Raw genomic sequence first — 20,013 nt, 5'->3', positions numbered from 1 at the left:
CCCAGGATAAAAAAGAACAGGATGAAAAATCCTGGTTAAAAAACAAGATAGGGATTTTTCCTTCTCAGACAGATTGTTAAATAGGCTTTACTTGTTCAATGGGGTCTGGTAATGAAAGTTGACAGGATATTAAGGTTATTTCAGGTTCTCCTGTCTCCCAGGGTCACATAAGCCTTCCGTTATGCATGTTAATCCATCTCAGCATTCCTGCCAGGAGCTGCCTAAGTGGGGCAATCGGTTTAGTATGCACCCTTCCCCCTTTACAGTTTCTTTGAGAGGCAAAACCTACCAATTAGCAGACTATGCATTGAAAATCAAGTGATGTTTTGCTATTCTAGAGAAATAGCACCAAAATTTGTGATTAATAAATGATGAATCCAACTGCTGTTTCCTCAGAAATTCAAAACAAAAAAGGAGAAGCCATACCTCCCTCCTCGCCCCATTTCTTTTTTTGGTATGTGCAGGTGCATGCAGGCACATGTGTACATCTGTGTATGGATATAAAACTAGATAGTGAATTTAGCATCATAGACTAGAAATACTGGTTGGTTCCTGCCAAGCACAGCTCCTATTCTGTCTTTCCCCCTCTTCAGGCATACAAGTTCCTTGTCTGCAGACTCCCCACCAACTATCCCATTAGCTATGGAAAGGCATTAAGATCACAAAGAAAACAGTGGAGATGTAATAAAATCTTGGTGAAAGGGATATTGCAGAAATGTGATTCTAGAGCTAATCCATTAGTAATTGGGTGTCCCCACCAATAGGCATTATTCAGGATAATTCCTTGAAGGAGAATTGTAAACTTCTTGTGGTTACAAAATAATGAGGACAATCTATTCTGATTGTTATTATTTCAACTTTAAGCTGATTTTCTTCTACACAAGTGATGACAGTAGTGGCAAAAACAAGGACTTCACCTGATTGAACTGAAATCCAGCTTTGCCACTTAATAAATGTGTGACCTTAATGAAGTTATTTAACCTCTCTAAGCCCCAATTTTCTCATGTCTAAAATGGGAATAATTGTATCTGTATCTTAAGATTCTTATAAAGATAAATGAGATCTACACAATATTCGGCTCTATAATTGATGGTCTGTTAATGATTCCCACAGTAATGATGAAGGTAAACAAAAATTCAAGATTAGTTCCAGTGAATTGTTGCACCTATTGTCTGCTTCTTCAGGCTTATGACATGATACCAGAGAAAGGATGCTATGAGCCTAAGCCTAAGTGGTCAATGCAGAAGAAAAAAATACCTCTTTCTACCCACATTTATATTTGAGCAAAGCCATAAAAATGAGTTCCATTCTCTTCTCTTTTGATAAGAGCAAAATGTATTCACTCTAAGTGGCTATTAGAGGGCCAATATCTGTACAGTCCATTCTATATAATAGGTACTCAAAACTCATTCACTCTATAACAGCTTAATATTTTCTGTACAGTGACTAGTGGTGTGGTGTGAGCTCCTAATAAAACATTACATCAACTCTCGAAACTCTGAATCTTTGAAGCAGATGTTTTCCTAACATCCTGTAAACACTCCAATCATCTCAAACTGCTGGGATTTCACCTTTGTACCATTTTTAGAAATGTGCCCATTGAATAATGGGCCTGTCTAATCTGTTTGACGTTTATTGGTGCTCAAAGTGTAGCAAGGTTGGGAGATGTAGCAGAGCACATTTTAAATAAATCAACGGAAGAAAGCAAACTAAATCACATGGGGAAATTACAGTGTCCAAATCATTTATACACTGGTGATTACCATTTCACCTGGGTCCAGCTGATGTCACACAGGAGTCTCCAAAGCCCTAGGAGTCAGTCCGAGTAAGCCTGCTTATCCATGCTTCCACCCTGCATCGACCGTGGTGGTGGAGACTGACAGTAGTCTAGCAGAGGCAGGTTAATTAGGGGGGAGAAGGAACACGTGGAAAAGAAAATGGACTGGATTTGGAGGGGTTCTGCTGCTATTTCTGCTGTCAGCTAGCTGTGTAACTTTAGAGGAATCCCTGTACACCTCTGGACCTCAGTTCCCTTAACAAGAAAATGTATAAATATCTGTGTATGTGTGTGTGCATTTTTGGACATGTATGTACGGGAGATGGACTGGTTGCACTTTTCACAGTTTCAAAAAGATAAGAACCTCTATTTCAATTGTTATTTAACTCAGAACTCAATATAGAAAACTGATCAAAGCAAAATTTATGTTTGGAGAAAGGGTCCCAGAGTGGACTGGACTTCTACCCATATCCTGTGGCAACTCTAAATAGAGTTTCATAGATACCTAGAGTTCTCTAGTCTATGTGTGATTTCATGATTTGTAAGGTCTCACCAACTCTAATTTTATTTGTTTGTGGCAAATTCACCTGCACAGATAAAATGTTGGACTTATGCAAATAATGTATTAATTTTAATCTATCAATTATTTTGCAAATTATGCAAATAATTTATCAAATGATTCATTAAAGTAGTTTGGTTTCAAGTCTCATGAGTCCTTGGTTTAAGGTCTTATATATATATATTTTTTTACTAATTTAAAGTGAATTAATACAAATGCCCTTTGTGTTTTGCTCCTACCACCTATATTTTTATTACAAAAATGGCCAAATAGTGTTGTTCATTTAAAACTGAGCTCCTTACAGAATCTGCTTACAGTTAAGCTGGAGGAAGTCCCAGGAGGCTGTTGCTCTTGTCTTCACAATGAGAATAAGTTGGATCATCTACAAAATCATAGATTTGTTTTTGACCCACTAGGGACATGAGCAATTCAAAGAAACCTAAATGAGTCAAATTCCAGGAAACACAAGTTCTTTCTGGGAGAATAGAGAGAAATGACCAGAGATGCCTTGATTCTGGTGGAGGAGTGGGAGGTGAAATGGATCCGACACAGATTGGGGTAAGGAAAAACCAGGCAAACTTTTAATGAACTTGTAACAGTTGCATTTGGGGTGGCATAATGGACTGGGATCCTGAGGACTCCAGGCGTAGAGCAAGTCTGTGTCTACCCATCGACTGTCTCCTGTGAGCTTGCCCTAACTACAGGGGGTAGGCTACAGAGCCTGGGGACGGAGAAGGAAAGGAGAAAGGGCTATCTCTGAGCACAGGTGTCCTGACCCAAGTGTAAGGTGAAAGTCTGCTGAAGGTTGGGGTTAGGGCAGCAGGGCAGAGAGAGATCTCCCAGATACAGAAAGCTGGAGGTGGGACTGAAGAGCAAATCAAATTCCCCAGCAACATAATGCCAGAGAACGGACCGTAGATCAAAGAGATCTCCAGAGCCTCACAGGTTTTCAGATTTCAAGTCCAACTGAGAGAAAAGCCCCTGTCCTACCCTCAAAACATACAAAGCCAATGGTGAGATGAATATAACTGTAAAGATAAGACCCAACTCAGAGACTGAGTGAGTACAGACTATTTACTAGTGGCTCAGCAGGAGAAGAGAGGCTTCCCTTCTGGGGAGAAATAGGGTACAAATATTATTTACTTCTTTTATGTTTAATATCTAGAATTTAATTTAAAAATTACAAGGCATGCAAAGTAACTGGAAAATATTAATCATAAGCAAGAGATGAAAGTTAGTAGAAGCAAATCTACATGTCCCAGATACTACAGGTCTCACAAAAAGGACTTTATAATAACCATGTAGAAACAAAGATAATTTTTTCAACAAATGGTGCTGGAATAACTGGACGTTATGTGCAAAAAAAAAATGAATCTAGTCATAGACCCTACATCCTTCACAATAATTAACTCAAAATGAATTATAGATCTAAATGGAAAATGGAAAACTATACACCTGGAAGAGAAGTTAGGAGAAAACCTAGATTACCTTGGGTATTGTGATGCCGTTTTAGGCACAATACCAAACACACAAGCCATAAAATGAAAAAGTTGATATGCTGGACGTCATTAAAATTAAAAACTTTATCCTGTGAAAGACAGTGTGAAGAAAATGAGACAAGTCATAGACTGAGAGAAACTATTTGCAAAAGGCACATCTGATAAGGACTGATATCGAAAATATACAAAGAACTCTTAAAACTTAACAAGAAAACAACTCAGTTTTAAAAAATGGGGCAAAGACCTAAATAAACACCTCACCAAACAAAACACCAATGGAAAATAAGCATCTGAAAAGATGCTCCACATCATATGTCACCAGGGAAATGCAAATTAAAAACTGAGATACCACATCGTACCTATTAGAATGTCCCAAATCCTGAACACTGACAACACCAAGTGCTGGCAAGGACGTGGAACAACAGGAACTTTCATTCGTTGCTTGTAGGAATGCAAAATGGTACAGCCTCTTTGGAAGACACTTTGGTGGTTTCTCACAAAACTAATATATTCTTACCATAGATCCAGCAATTGTATCCAAAGGGACTGAAAACATGTCCACACAGAAACCTGCATGTAACTACAGGAACTTTATTCCAAAACTTGTAAGCAACCAAGGTATCCTTCAGTAGGGGATTGACAAATAAACTGTGGTAATACAGACAATGGAATATTATTTAGTGCTAAAGAGAAATGAGTTATTAAGCCATAAAAAGACATGGGGGAGTCTCAGATGCATGTTGCTAAGTGAAAGAAGCCAATTTGAAAAGGCTACATACACACTGTGTGATTCTAACTATGACATTCTAGAAAAGGCAAAACTACGGAGACAGTGAAAAGATCAGTGATTGCCCCGGGTTCAGGGTGAGAGGAATAGTTGGGTGGAACACAGGATTTTTAGGGCAGTGAAAATACCTTGTACGATACTTAATAATGGGTATATGCTGTTATCCACTAGTCCAAATCCATAGAATATCCAACACATTACAACTGTTATGTCAACTGTGGACTTAGGGTGGTTATGATGTGTCAACGTAGGGTCATCAGTTACAACAAACATACCACTCTAATGAGGGTGTTGGTAACAAGGGAGGCTGTACATGGGTGAGGGCAGAGCAGTAAATTGGAAATCTCTGTACCTTCCCCTCAGTTTTGCTGTGAACCTAAAACTGCTCTGAAAAATAGTCTTTAAAAAAAACATGTACGTATATTAAAGTATTAATGGAAAAGGTGGACAAGAAACATGAATACAGATGGGGAATGTTAGCAGAGAAATGGTTACAACAACCACAAAAACAAATAGAAATGTTAGAAATGAAAAAAAATGAATGAAGGATTTATTTGATGGGCTTAAGTAGTTTCTCTAGAGATTACAACATATATTTATGTTATCACAGTCTACCTTCAGATCATATTAAACTACCTCACAAGCAATGTAAAAACCTTACAACAAGATAATTCTGTTTATACCCCATCTTACCCTTCATCATGTTACCCTGGTATCATACAGTTTACTTTTAAATATGTTAAAACCATCAACTTATTGTTATTAATTTGTTTTAAATTGTCAACAATTTGATTCAAGCCTTTTTCTTCTTCTATCTTTCATCTTTTATTCAGTATGTTCAATTTTTCCTCAAGCACACACATGTGGAATATAGTCATCATAACTGTTTTAATGTCCTAGTCTATTAATTTTATCATGTGTCATTTCTGGGTCAGTTTTAACTGATTGATTTTTTTTCCCTCCTAGTAGTGGATTGTATTTTCTCTCTTTGTGTGCCAGGTAACTTTTGATTAGATGCCAGACATTGTAAATTTACCTTGTTGGGTGCTGGGGACTTGTATTTCTGTCGATATTCTTGAGCTTTCTTCTGGAACGTAGTTAGGTTACTTGGAAACAATGTGATTTTTTTTGCATCTTGCTTTTAAAAGCAAGCTTTATTCGGTGGAATCAGAACAGCGTTTCGTCTGGAGTTAGTATTTCCCACGGCTGAGACAAGGCCCTTGTTAGCACTTTAACCTAGGGGTCCGTCAGCAAACGTTTCTGTAAAGGGCCAGATGGTAAATGTTTTAGGTTTTGTGGGACATTTCGTTTCAGTCCCGACTACTCAACACTGTCACTATAGCACGAAAGCAGACATAGAAAATACATAAAGAAATACATGTGGTTGTGTTCCAAGAAAGTTTATTTACAAAAATAGGTGGCAGGCTAGATTTGGCCTAGGAGCTGTTTGCCCACCCCTGCTCCCATCCATCAGCCATGATTTATGAGGCTCCCCACTTTGGCTGTGAGGAGCAGGCACTATTCCTGGCCCTGTGTGAATTCCAGGCACTGTTCCCTGGGCTCCTTTGGGTAGTTTCCTCACTCTCATTTGCTCACCAGTACTTGTCTGAACAATTGAGGGGGATCCATTCTCTGTGAGTCTTGGAATTTTTCTCTCTGTGTAGCTCTCTCTTTCTCCCTCCCCAGTACTCTGAACTGTGGCACTCTGGCTTCTCTGAACTACCCCCTTTTCCCTCAACTCAGATAGTCTGCCCTGCTCCGCCCGGGTTCTCCCTTCCTGCACCAAGGTGTGTAATCTTTCTCGAGAGGGTAATTTGGGACACTCAGTTCCCATCTTCTTTGCTTCCCAGGTCTCAGGGATCACTCTCCTTTGCTTGATGTCCAACATCTTGGGAGCTGGTCTTTCCAGAACTTTAAGTAGAAAGATAAATCTGATCCTTTTTATTTTATCTTTGCCAGAATATATAGTAATAATATATTGTATTCATCATGGTAAATGAAGCTGTGTCTCACATATTATTTTCCCTTAGAACTTGCAAGTGGAACTCTCTTCTGTAAGCAAAAAGAATCATCATCAAGCACAGAACAGGTGAGTTTAGCTGTCTGTAAAAATAACTACCTTAGAGAATGGTTGGGAAGTAGGTTATTGGAGAAAGCATGGGGAGTATGCCGCTGCAATCAAGAGCGCCATAGTACAGCCTCAGAAATTAAATGGTGACCGAAGAAGCTACAAAATGATTGAATAAGGCATAACCTGTCTATCTAAAGTATTTATTAATCATATTTATTTACTCTTTATCTGCGATATCTGCCTTTGGCTCTAGATTTGTAACCTCCTTGATGGCAAAGGTATGACTCTTTCCCTTCTGTTTAAGCTAGCATCTATTTTCCAGCAGAAGAATGTTTTAAAAACTCTGCAGGTAATTCTAAAATGCAGCCAGGTGATTTTAGTATACCTGCATGTTGAATGACACTAATTGAAGTAACACAGAATTCCCCACTTCAAATTTTGGCAATCATAATTTTTTTTTTCATTTCATAAATACTTACTAGAAGTTTTCTGTGTACTCAGCACTGAACAGGTGCCCAGTAGGTACGGAATAAATAGAATGTCTGATCACTGTTCTCAAAATGCTTACCATTTAGTTGGGCAAACAAATACATGTGAAATAATTGAGCAAAAACACAAGCTATGGATAATTAGCTTCTGAATGTAGTGGACTGACTATATATTCTATAAAAATGCAGTAAAGCAGAAAATCAGTGCAGGCTGAAGTGGTCAAGGGAGTCTTTCTTGGAAGAATTAGTATTTTTCTTCAAATAAAAAATTCTGAAAGTACTAAGAAAATGGAAATTCTTACATGCTAGAGCCAGATCTTTTCTTCCTCATTTTAAGATGGATCAATGGAAAACTCGAGAACTAGTTTACACAGTAGTTGATGTTAATGATTGCCTTAAAAGTGTTTTCAATAGTCAGATTTACTAGACTCTTCAATGTCTGGAAATTCTGTTTCTGGCAACTAAAAATTTTTTTTCTGCTGAAAGAAGTGTATCTGATACTATTATTATTATTTTAGATGAAGAGGGAGGGATACCTAACATCTAAAAATAATTTTTAAGTGTTTTATTGTTTGGAAACCCAAGAAAGTTTTGCCGTAAACACATCTAATTTTCAATATGTGCCTTTATTAAAAGGAAATATTTAGTCTATATTTTCCTGATTTATTTGACCTAAATAGTGCTTTGTGAAAACTATTCAAGACATGCTTAGCTTTTCAAAAAGTTTTTAGGTCGGTCGGTCAGTCTGTCTGTCGTCTGTCTGTCTGTCTGTCTATCTATCTATCTATCTATCTGTCTGTTTATTAGTTCTCTATCTAAATGAAAACCAAGACATCTTTTTGCCAGGAGTAGGAGCACCCCAAAGATCAGATCAGAAATGTGAGCAGGGCCTCTTCTTACCCTCATTTCCACTTCCCTCCCTAAATGCCATTTGTAAGACTTGCACTCTCATTTGGTGGCCCTTGCCTTCTCTGACAATGGTAAATGGAGGCCTTTTTAAAATAGAAGCAGTGGTGCAGCACATCTTGTTCAAGCCTAATGCCAAAAGCAGCTGTCTTGAGTTGCTTGCCCCCAAACTGCCTTTGGATAGAAGTAAACAAATGTGGACATCCAGCGGAGTATATTTGAAATTGACCTCCGAGGCCATCTATTTTAAGCAGATTGTAATTTTGCAAAAGGCATGGCCCTGTTCCAAATGTTTATTTAGTGTTGAACGGTCTCCAGTTGGCTGGTCAGTCCACTTTTTTGATGGTGTTGAAAATATTAAGAAAGATACCAATAATAGATGCTGGATTTGCACTCATCTCGTGTACAGTGATTCATTTTGCTGGGTGCCAGAACAAAAAAAATCACAGAAGGGAGAGACAGGCAAAAAGTTTGGCTATGTGGCAGCTGGTTTCATGGCAACAACTATTATTTCTACCTGTTACACCCCAACATTAACCTTGTTTAGCGAAGAGCCTTCTAAGTCCCTGACGGCACAATTTGCGTGCAAAGCACTGGGCTGAGCTTTCCATACATAGTCTTTTTTTGTCCTCACAATGACCATAAGAGGCAGGTAGGAACACTCTCATTTTAGAGATGAGGAAACTGCACTTCAGAGACTTCCAACTGTAAATTGGAAGTGAAGGTTAGACCCAAGTTTTGTCTGATTCCAGAAGTTACTCTCATTTTATTTTATTTCCTGAAAGATCCATATTAACCGGATTCTCCGCCACCTACAATATGTGCTTATTCTGTAGCAATTCTTTTTCCTTCTACCTTTCCCTGATATGAATTTTGGCTCCAGGATGTGACAGAATGGATGCCTGGGCTTGAATCTTCTATTCTTTTGTAAGTGGTAGCATTTATCGTCCAAATGCAAAAGAATGAGCCCTTTAGGGGATTGTACACATACTTAGAAAGAAAACTAAAACAAACAAACAGACAAGTGGTCTTTAATATCATTCAGCTCATTTGCCTTTGTGTACCAAATGTCAGTTTGCTCCTAGAAAAGTATTCTTTGAATAGAACCTTGGGTTAAAAAGAGCTGTGGGTTAAATTAATGGTGTAGTTGGCTACTGACATTGGTCCTTGTGTGAAGAAGGCAGATTTACTCAGCCCTGTTCTCTTACCCAGTTTTGCGTCTCTTTCACTGAGGCAGATAAATAGTCAGTTTGAGACAGCTCTGTGGGTGGACCTTCTGTCCCTAACATCTAGAGTCGCCCCCAAATGGTGAACCATTGTAAACGAAAATACCAAGTGTCCTGTACTTACAAGTCACATCCTTCCCTGTGTAATTGTCTTGGAACTACTTTCACAGCCAAAAAGTTCTGCCTCAGTGCAAATCTTTTCCTCTAAGCAGCACTTTTAGGAACTTGAGGAATTGCTGAAGGTAGGGAGAAATTTTAGGAGATCTAGATTCTAATTAACTTTTCCCCTAATTAACTGTCACCATCCCTTTGTGATTGCAACTAAGACTCTCAAAGATAAAGGGAGGCACTGAGGATGGCAGTAGCTCAAGTCCAACAAGCTCACAGAATTCTTCCTTCCCCTTCCCAAGATTTTAAAGCGAAAATTATCCTATGAATATAGGTGATATGAGAGGGAAGGGGAGAAGTGGTGATTTTTTAAAACATAAACTGGATGTCATTTTTCTCTACAGAACCAAGTAACTTTTTCATATATTAGTGAATACATTTTCTCAATCTCCTCATGACATCTGTGCCTTCCTTTCCATGACATTTAATAGTTCACTGCTGGATAGATGATTAAATTTTCCAAATCAACAGTTCCTGTTTCTTTCCTCTCTCCTCCATCCTTTTTCTGTCCGATAGACTTATCTTCCCTATATTCCTGGAATAGACTTTCCAAGTTTTGGGCTGCTGTTCATGGTGTCTGCATTTTCCAGGAATGCTCAGTTCTTTCCTCTTTACCTACTGAAATCCTTCCTATCCTTTGAGGCGTATTTCAAATTATCACCTCCTCTAATGAGGTTCTTTACACAAAATACGCCTCCAATGAAGAGTCACTGATAAATTTTCTTGGTTATTCTTGCCATAGTTAATGGTTTTTTACTTTTCCAAAATAGATGGACTTCCCATTTAATTTCAGTCTCTTATAACTCTCATTCCAACTCTTTCTTCCAGTTTATGAGTTGTACCCCATGAGTGTGATCTTTGCAGTCAAGGGCTCTCTCTCTGTACTCTCCTTAATCTTTCTCTGACTACATGACTGTTCTCTCTACTCCAAAGCTGCGTTTGGAGATATCACTGCCTTTGCCTTTGAAATCCTCTGTCTAGCACATTCTCTCAGTTTCCTCTTACTCTATTTTTGTGGTTTCAATCCTAGCGCACAGCACAGTTACTTTTATTATGGTATCCTCTTTTCAACATTTCTTCCCCTCCCAGTCCTTCTGCAAAGTTCATCTTCAAGACTTGTTTCTCCTCCTTAAGTCACTTTTCTTCCCAACTGTCGATCTTGTGTCCAGCTTACCCTAGTGGAGTGTGCTTCTGAAACAGCGCCTTTCTCTCTCTCTCACCTTCAGACAGCTGGACAGTTAATGTTCCTAGCCCTGGTTTTGTCTTCTAAAAGCTTGTGCTGCTTCTTGGGAATACACGGGCCACATGTTCCCAGTGGCCTGTCTCCTCCCTCAGGCCTCATACTAATGGAATTAGGATTGACACCCACCCTCAGAGGAGCCGCACAGGAGTCAGAGCCTGGGGCAAAGCATGGGTTCAGCTCTGTCTCAGACTCATTGCCATGCAGCTGCTCCACTGTGAGTCCCCGGTACCACCTGCCCAGACCACCGCCCACCCAGGGTCTTAACCACTTAACGAGTTAATTTTTTATTCTGAATTGTCCTTTTGTTTCCTGATGCCTCTCTGAGTTGTTCATTGACATCTTGTTTGCCCTTCTTTCTGCCTGACTGCGGAAGCCTTGAGCTCTTCCTGTTTCCCCTCTCCTTTGGACCGAAGCCTTTGATTCTCAGACTGCTTGCCTGGGATACAGTCTCTCTCTGTCTGGTTGGTCTTCTTTCTAAGAATATGGTTTGCTCTTGCCTTTGCTATCCATTTAGTCCTTCGGGCCCTGCCTGACTCCCTGGGCCTCTGGCTTCCATTGCCAGTACAGATCCTCATCCCAGATCAAAATAATAACTGCATATTGTGTACTTATTGTATACAAAGCATTGTGTGACTTGTGTCAGAGATATAAAAATGAATAATACAAGTACTGTCTCTCAAGGAATTTATGATCGAATGTAAGGCCAATTTATTTGTAAAGGGCAGACTGGGATGAATTACCTAAGTGAGATTCAGGAAAGTGAAAGATGAAGTTCGGTGTGTGTGTGTGTGTGTGTGTGTGTGTGTGTGTTGTGGGCAGGGTGGTGGTGATCGGGGCAGTTTGCTTGGAGGAGGTGTGTGTGGGACTGATTTGAAGACGGGTAGGGCCATAACCAAGGGGATACATGTCTGGACAAAGAGTGGTGTTAAATTTGTCTAGACTTGTTGTAGTGTTACTCAACAGGGAAATAGTACTGTTTCACGGAAGTCACTGCTTCTGTGAGTGTGTGGTGCCTGGGCTGTTAAATATCCTGCTCAGTAAATGACATTGTGACCTCCAGTCACTGAGGCAAACCAACACAACTCTGACACTATTTCCAAATGCCGTGGCGGTGGTACCAGCCTCCTAGGCAAACCCCTCAACCTTGGAGTCATATGAGAAAATCCAGAAAGATCTGCTGATCTGTGAAGTATTGCCTAAGTAGGATTCAGTGGTAAGACAGTGAAGGTCTTTGAGCATGGGTGACAGACTCTGAGATACTCTTTGGAGAGAATTAGAATATTACTTCGGCAGTGAAATGGACAGCAGCACACAGGAGAGTCTGGATTGGGAGGTGGCGGGAGGGGAGAGTTAGGAGGCTGCTGAATAATTCAAAGAAGGGATGATAATGAATTTGTTGGATACAGCCTAGAGTCTCCTTCACTGGGTAAGGCCACAAGTTCAATGTGAGGGTCAAGGGAAAACTTAAGTTGACAGTGACCCCCAGGTTTTGAACCTGATGGTTAGGAGCATGGAGGCACCATACACAGGAATAGGGAGATCAGAAAGGGGACGTGGTTTCAGGGCAAGATGATGGGTTCAGTTAGGAGCCTGTTGTGTTTGTGCAGCCCAGGGGGTTAGTGAGTGACTGGAGTGGTGCCACCAAAGACCAGAAGCTACTTAATGAAAATGAATGATGCTACTTGAAAGACTATTTTTTAAGGTCTTTGAAACAAATTGTTTCTTAAATAAGCCCATCACACACAGCTACCTTCTAGTCACTTTGCCTCAACCACCCTCCTCATCTCTTTTCTCTTTCTTTCTTTCTTTGTTTCACATACAACATTGAACATAAGTAAATTTCATCCTAGTTCAGGTCAAAATGCTCCCCAAATCAAAATTAGCAATTTTAATTAGTGAAAGATTGAGCTTTTAAGTAAAGTATTAAGTAATAGATGTACCAAGAATGAACTAAAAAAGATGCAAGCTTTTCTTACTGATTTCAGCTTTATTCCCTGGTGTCTCTCACTGAGGGAAGGTCATGAGCAACAAGGCACCAGCACATTGGATCCAGAATTGCTAAAGTAAGTTTTCTCCTCCGGCAGAGTCCCTGAGGACACTGAATCCGGCTGAGCTGTTCAGGGTTTCATATTCTTCCCCTAAGTAAATTAAATCAGGAGCACATCTCATCACAGAGACCCACAGAAAAAAGCCTGCTATACCTTCTTGGCAAGCAGTGCTTGAAATGGAGCTTTTAGAAATGCTAAAAGCCTGCCTCCTCCAGCCATCTGTGTTTGGCTGGTCCAGCTGCATCCACGGTGGGGGTGGGGGACAGGGCCATGGTGGCAAATTTCATCCACATGTGAGCCAAACTGACTGAGTCCAAGGGGACTCCTTTCAACAATTTTTCTCTTTTGCTCAGTAACTTGATGCAATTCTTCCCCGAAGCAGCCATGGATCCTACTAGATATTTGCGTGGCAAGAGTGGCTGTCTAACCTCTTCCTCCCAACTTTGAAAGTGCTTTAAATGTGAGGGTAAATAAATACAAATAGGAATGTGTTGGGAAGATACAGTAGGGAAGCCTTCTGTGGCTCTGCGAGCAGATACAAATGCTGGCTTAATTAGAAAATCAATCTTGCTGTCCAGCTGATTGATTGCAGTCCTCCTCTAGAGGTGGGAAAGAGAGTCGAGTCATGACGAGATAATTTTTTCCTATTACTAAAAGGAGGCCTAATGTACATCTCTAAGCAATTCAGCGTGAAGAGCTTGTTAAAAACACACCACCTTTTCCCTCTTGTTAATTGAATCTTTGGGGGAAGGGAGGAGGACTAACAGAGTTTGTATTTGTGAAAACTCTTACTATTTTTTTTCCTAAGGATGCCTGAATTCTGAGAGATTATTTAATAACTTTCTTCAAAGAAATGGAACATTTTTATAGGGAGGAAGATGGACACCTGCTCACTACATCCGTAGAGCACTGCTTTAAGAGGCAGGGTTTATATTGCTGGAGCAAAGAATTTACCTGTTTGATGGTCAGTTCACACTTCTTGGTGTGTGCACTGTTCTCACCAAAACACACTGTGAGGATAAGGGTCAGATGTTATTTTATTTGCTCGGATGAGAAAATAGGCTCTGAGAGTTTAGCCTGACTAAGGCCACCTGGTAGCGAAACAGAGGAGCCTGGAAGAAAGGCAGTCTGCCCTCCAGGCCTTTGCATTTCTCACATACTGCTTGTCTTCTTAAGAAAGTCAGTGAAGGTAGCTGATCTATTTATGTTTTGTTTCTCTTTCATCCTGTTGGTTCTGTGGTCAGATCTGCTTTTCATGCCCCACCCTGCACACATCCTTAATCCAGAACATAAGTCTGGATAGAATAGCGTTCTCACACTTCTGATTTGCATTTGTTACCCTTAAGTCTTGGAAATGCAAAGCATTCTTGCCTAAGTTGTGGGGTGCCACCGACTGTCTCTCTGTTGCTTTAACTCTTCTCCTTCATTTGTCATTTTGCAAATCTGTATAATGATGCAGCTGCAGCTCTCCTCCACTGTGAATGATCTCTGCTGATATTTTTTTCCAGGAAAAAAGCCTCTTTGAAAATATCTGCTGCACCTAAGGTTGGAGTGATGTTAGAAATGTTCCTGGCTTAAAAGATACCAAGAAAAAAGAATCCAGGTTTAAGAGATCCTGGAAGAATATCCCCCACTGCTCAGAAATCCTTTCCTCGGGTTCTTTCCTGTCCCTCAGTACCTCTGTTATTCCCCATGCTTTCACCCCAGACCCTCCCCAAACCCACATTGGCTCTTAATCTTGAGCTAAAAAGTTTTCACTCTCATTTCAGAGATGTTTTACAATTCAACCATTTCATGCACTCTTACATGTGGATTACATTTGTACTATTTAATCATTTCCAAAAAGCCTACAGCCAAGACCAAGCTTATTAGTGAGATGGAACCTGCATTCTTTGGGCAGTGTTTATCTCAGACTTCATTTTATGAGGAACATAGTGCAGCTTGGTTATTAAAATCAAGAGCGTTTGTCGCAATGGTCAAAGATGGTAAGAATAATGAAATTAAGCAAGTAGTTTCAAGATCTTATTTTCTCATTGTGGGTATTCACTTCAGAATAATGAACTTACATATTATATATTGCTACAATTATGGAAATCTTAAAAAATAAACCCAGAGAAGACATCAGCAATCATTTTATCAAATCCAACTCACTAAAAAGAAAAAAAGAGGGGACATGACTTCTCAGATCATGTACATGGAAATCTCTGACCTACAAAGGAAACATATATTTTATAAGGAGTATTTATTTGAGGCATCTATGTTTTCTCCACTCTGTGATCCTCTAGGTGTGGTGCTTAAGGGCAGTGAAATGAGTATTGGAAGCAGAAGGAAGAATGACTAACCCTGAGGCCTTTAAGAAGAGTGTGTGTGTGTGTGTGTGTGTGTGTGTGTGTGTGTGTGTGTGTGTGTGTGTGTGTGTATGAGAGAGAGAGAATTCAAGGAGAACAGTAACATTTCTATATAAATATTCTGTACATTGTGGACTTCTACCACTGCTGTGTGGAACACAATTCACATATTTTTGGGTAGAGTATAATTGTTATGATGTTATTTCCTAAGTCAAAGGTCATACAATTCAACCTAATTTATAAATTTATACAATTCAACCTAATTTATAAAAGGTCATACAATTCAACCTGATTTATAACTGAGGCTAGAGACTGTAGATCATTTCCCCGAGGTCACATAGTGACCTTGTGTGTGTATTTCTGAATACAGAAATAAAAATGTGGGAAAAAGAAACATAATATTTGACTTTGACATTGGCTTAAAAATATATTGTCTATGGTTTTATGTATAAAAGTCAATTGTTAAGCCATAGATAAAGAGTAAGCTGAAAACGGGTAATGGTTTGGTTTCATTTGCTCTGAGGTTGGTAAAATTCATGAAATACAGCTAATTCTTAGAAAAATTTCTCCTTTAAGTATTGAGATATTAAAAATATTTAAAATGTACTAGAATTCTGAGATAAATTCGCCACAGATTTATGACACAATAATGTTTTCAAATGCTCTAAAATTTCATGGGTGGCTTCACATTTCAGTAATATTTCTTTACATACAGAAAGGTCCGTGGAAAGTCTTGAGATAGGATTCCTACCTTAAGCTTTTCCCTCACCCTCTCTGCTTTGGTTTTGAGAGACATTTGGAGTCCACTCACTTTGTGTTATCAGTGACCTCGTGAACACACTTAAGGTAAAAATGATGACAGAATTGAATTGCAGTATTTGAGCCTTAGAAGGTGGGGTTTGGCAAAAGTGTAGCCTATTGGAGAACAAAACTGGATGGCTTTAGGAATCCCTAATAACCCCTGCATGGTCTGCTGGTTGAAAAAGAGTCTGAGGCCAGTCTTGCTTAGGAAATATTTGTTAACGTTCTTGGAACTGACAAGAGGTCCTTTTGGTTAGACTGGCATTTTCTCCATTTGTGGTTTTCTGTTTATTTCTAAGTAATTCCAGATAACAATGGTAAGTCAAAAAATCAGGCAACAAACCCTTTGAGTGTGCTAGTTTAATGCAAATATAATTGGTATTATGTTGAAAGAATGTAGATCATTCAGGAAAAATAAAATGAGGATTAAACATTTCCACAACATCTTTTATCTCAGATGCAACTCAGTCCCCAGTCCTCTCCCAAATTCCATTTGCAATGCTTTGTTGTGTGACTTGGAAAATTACTAGGAAGATCTATGGAAGTGTCATGTACTAGATAACTGCTGTGGATGGCCAGGTACTTATGTTTATTTTTTCAATGACTCTTTCCCGTCACCAGTGAGTGAGGAAGGAGAGACATCACTGCTCCTGTTTCGCAAACAAGTTCACAGAGATGTGAATAACACATCCAGTATATATGAATAGCACGTGTCATCAGGATTTGACCCAAAGATTGCTCGATTCCAAAGCCCAGCCTCTTTTCACTTTTTACCATACCACTCTGCCTTTCATGAACATTTTTAGTGACTGTTCTATACTTGCCTCCTCCTTTTAGAAGAATGAGTGTAAGACTCTGTAACGATTTGGATAGGAGAGTAACATTGAGTAGGCAAGGTAAGATTGAGCCATTTATAGGCTCAACTAGGGATTTCATAAATAGCTACAATTGACAGATTTCAACTGTGGCCAGATGGCAGTTTTGGCTAGGAACAGCTCGATTCCTCGAAGGTAATTCTCTGGTACCAGTGTTGGTCTCTTCCACACTTGTTTGGGCTGGCTCAGCATGAAGTAAGATGGGGAGGATTCATCTGGCTTGGTGTGAATCTCAGTATTTCACAGTGTCAGAAGTGAAGTGAAAGGAAAAGTAATAGACGTTGTCTGTTCTTTCCTCTTTCTAAAAATATTGCCACAAAGGGACCTGGAGTGCAGGTTGAAGAGAAATACACCTGAAATTCCCATCTTCTCTCAGGGATTATTGATACTTGCTGCCAGCACAGACTCAACTTATTTTGAGATCAGGTATACCGTTGGTAAATGAATTATATTTTAGGCTTGAATTAAACTCATTTTTCCTTCCAAACTGTCCCAAATCTAATTGACCAGGCAACTCTCCACTTTGTATTCTTGTTTATTTGGAGAAAATATAGTCCATATGTTTCACATTCATTTATACTTAACTCATCAAAATGCTACTTGGCAATTGGTATTTGATCTCTCCTAGAAGATTCTTGAGGTGCTTTTGATAAGATTTAGTTCTTATAATCAGGAAATAATATTATGTCTGGAGAGAAACAAAGTTCCCAAAGGGCTCTAGGTCAGTTCAAAGCTCCATTCAAAATGGGTTATGGAAGGCTGAGTTTAGAAGAGTGCTTTTGTACAATTCACTGCCCTCCAAAACTGCCAGTAGAGATTGCTGGGTAAGGGATTGCTGGATTCCTCAAACAGTTTGGTTTAATGTCTATTGTCTAGCTAGAAATGAACAGATTGATAGATAACTATTTACCAAAATGTGTAATAACATGTTTTAAACATTATGAGCTCTGAATATATAGTGGAACATTAAAGATTTGTCTACATAAAAATTAAAAGCAAATGACTGACTGGTAAGTAATATTGGCAACAAATGTGCCAAGGGCTATTATATTTAACAAATGAAAAAATATATTTGAAAATAATAATGTAAATATCCCACTAGAAAAATAGATACAAGACAGAAGGAAACATACGTAAACACACACACACACATATAAATGGAAAATTAACATATGCAAAAATATTTGGTTTTATTAATAGTCAAATGCATGCGAATTAAACCAACAATGAGATGTAATTTTTAAACTAGCAAAATGGCAAAATGATGTTGAAATATTAAATGCTGCTGAGAGTTTTTTAAATAATCTGCTGGCTGAATTGTAAACTGGTATAATTTTCCTAGAAATGCATTTAACAATATGAATCAACATTCTTAAGAAAGTTCATGTCCCTTCATGCAATAATTTTACTTCTAGGAATTCATCCAAAATTGTGGGCAAAGATTTATATGCAAAAGTATTTACTGCATTGCTATTTTTAACATTGAAAATAAAGAAGCTAAATTTCTAATAATAGAATTAAATTATGGTTAAATAAATTAGGGTACATTACATAAAGCATTATTCATTCACTAATGTCACGTTATAACATTTGGAACATGCTATTGTATAACTGAGAAAAAGCAGAAAACGAAACTCTACTATATGATCCCAATATTGCAAAAACAAAATCAGACACACATATGTATGAAAAGACATATTTAAGAGAAACCAATTGTTATCAATGAGTAAATGACAGTATATATGATCTTAATTTTATTCTTTATAATTTTCTGTATTTTACAAATAATGAGCATGTGTTAATTTCATAATCATAAAACATAATAAATATTGCTTATAGTGACAGAATTCTTTAAATATCCAGTTCAAATTTCCAGATTTAGGTGGTAGAACTAACATATTGATCAAAAGCTGAAACGGTGCTTTTTGGGCAAGGGCTATTAAATAACTGGCTATTTTTTCTATCCTGTAGTCTGATGGCATTAGCATTTCCATCTTTGAAAAATAGTCTATGAATGAAATTTACTATTCTGTCTTCATATAAGACTGAGAATCCAGAAGAAAAAGTATTCACTCTACTTTGTCAGTTAAAAAAAAAAACAACCCATGATTCATATGAGAAGAGTTTTCTGATTTCTGAATATAACCTAGTTGGGAATTTCTTTAGATACCTTGCTCTTTAGCTTAAAGGGAAAATAATTTTTTGAATAAGCCAGTTATCTTAAAGAAAGCATCTTTTTGGAAGACACTTTTCCCATGAGTTTAAACTTGATTGGCTTGATTTATCTACCTTATTAGGTAGAAGAGAGTTTGCATACACAGCATAACAAGATATGGTTGAGGAACTGGAAACCTATTACAGACATAATCTAGTCTAGAGAAGCAGTGTGGGGTGAATTAAAACCTGGGGTTGCATCTTACTTCTGCCACCTCAGAGATCTGTGAGCTTGTTCCGTCTTGTTATAGCTCTCGTCTACCGCAAAGGGTTCTTGTGAGGAATACATGTAATAATATATGCAAATTGTTATTGTTATCATACAATCTGTGGATGGTGGTACTAGACATTAGGCTCTTGTCTTACCTTAATATTGATGAGTTGGATCTGAAGTCTCCTGATAGAAGTTATTGAACAGTCACTGAAGCTTGCAACCCAGGCCTTCACAAATGTCCCTAGAAGTTTTAATTTAATCCTAGGAAATATGGATGCTGTACATTTGTTTGCTGGTAACTGTACTCTTTAATCACTCTGAAGGCCACCCAAATCAAGTATTCTTTGAAATATATTTGTTTCTTATGTATTTACAGCAAACTATAAAAGAAATGAACCATAAGCCACACATCTGTTTATTTTATAACCACATCATGTCTGTGTGCACCTTAATTTAAAAATAAATCAGCCAATTGGAACGTAACATTTGTGAAGAATGCTGTATGTGCCCTTTCATAATTTCGAAAAGTTGGGAAGGAGACTATTCTGGATCAAGAAGTGCAGTGGAGAAATCATGTTCTCAGTTGGAGGGGCTCTTAGCTGACGGGCTTGCCGAGAGAGACTGTCATAGGAAAGTGGAGTCTGCCTTTGGAGAAGGCAGTTGGCAACTATGTGTTATAACAGCCCCACAATAAGATTTTAAACTCCAGGCAGTAGATGTTAGACAGCCCAGGCCAAGGAAAATTAAGAGTTACCAGTTTAAATCCATGAAGTGACAAAGATGTTTCTG

At 38.6% G+C, this 20,013-nt stretch overlaps 1 long non-coding RNA gene across 2 annotated transcripts in view; it reads left to right on the top strand.

Annotated features, from left to right (window-relative positions):
- The window catches only part of LOC141577953 (uncharacterized), a 370,166-nt gene that overhangs the window by 94,747 nt on the left and 255,406 nt on the right, over positions 1–20,013 (top strand). The window contains exon 1 of one of the 2 annotated variants that reach the window (XR_012507639.1): positions 6,652–6,711. The exons of the other annotated variant lie outside the window; for it this stretch is intronic. This is a non-coding gene — a long non-coding RNA (uncharacterized LOC141577953). Of the gene's footprint in view, positions 1–6,651; positions 6,712–20,013 lie in introns of those variants that run through there. 2 annotated transcript variants of the gene reach the window in all.

The sequence above is a fragment of the Camelus bactrianus genome, chromosome 1, assembly GCF_048773025.1.
Source record: "Camelus bactrianus isolate YW-2024 breed Bactrian camel chromosome 1, ASM4877302v1, whole genome shotgun sequence".
In the NCBI taxonomy this organism is placed as follows: domain Eukaryota; kingdom Metazoa; phylum Chordata; class Mammalia; order Artiodactyla; family Camelidae; genus Camelus; species Camelus bactrianus.
Note: the sequence above shows the minus strand (reverse complement) of the source record. Positions and strands in the feature narration are given on the sequence as shown.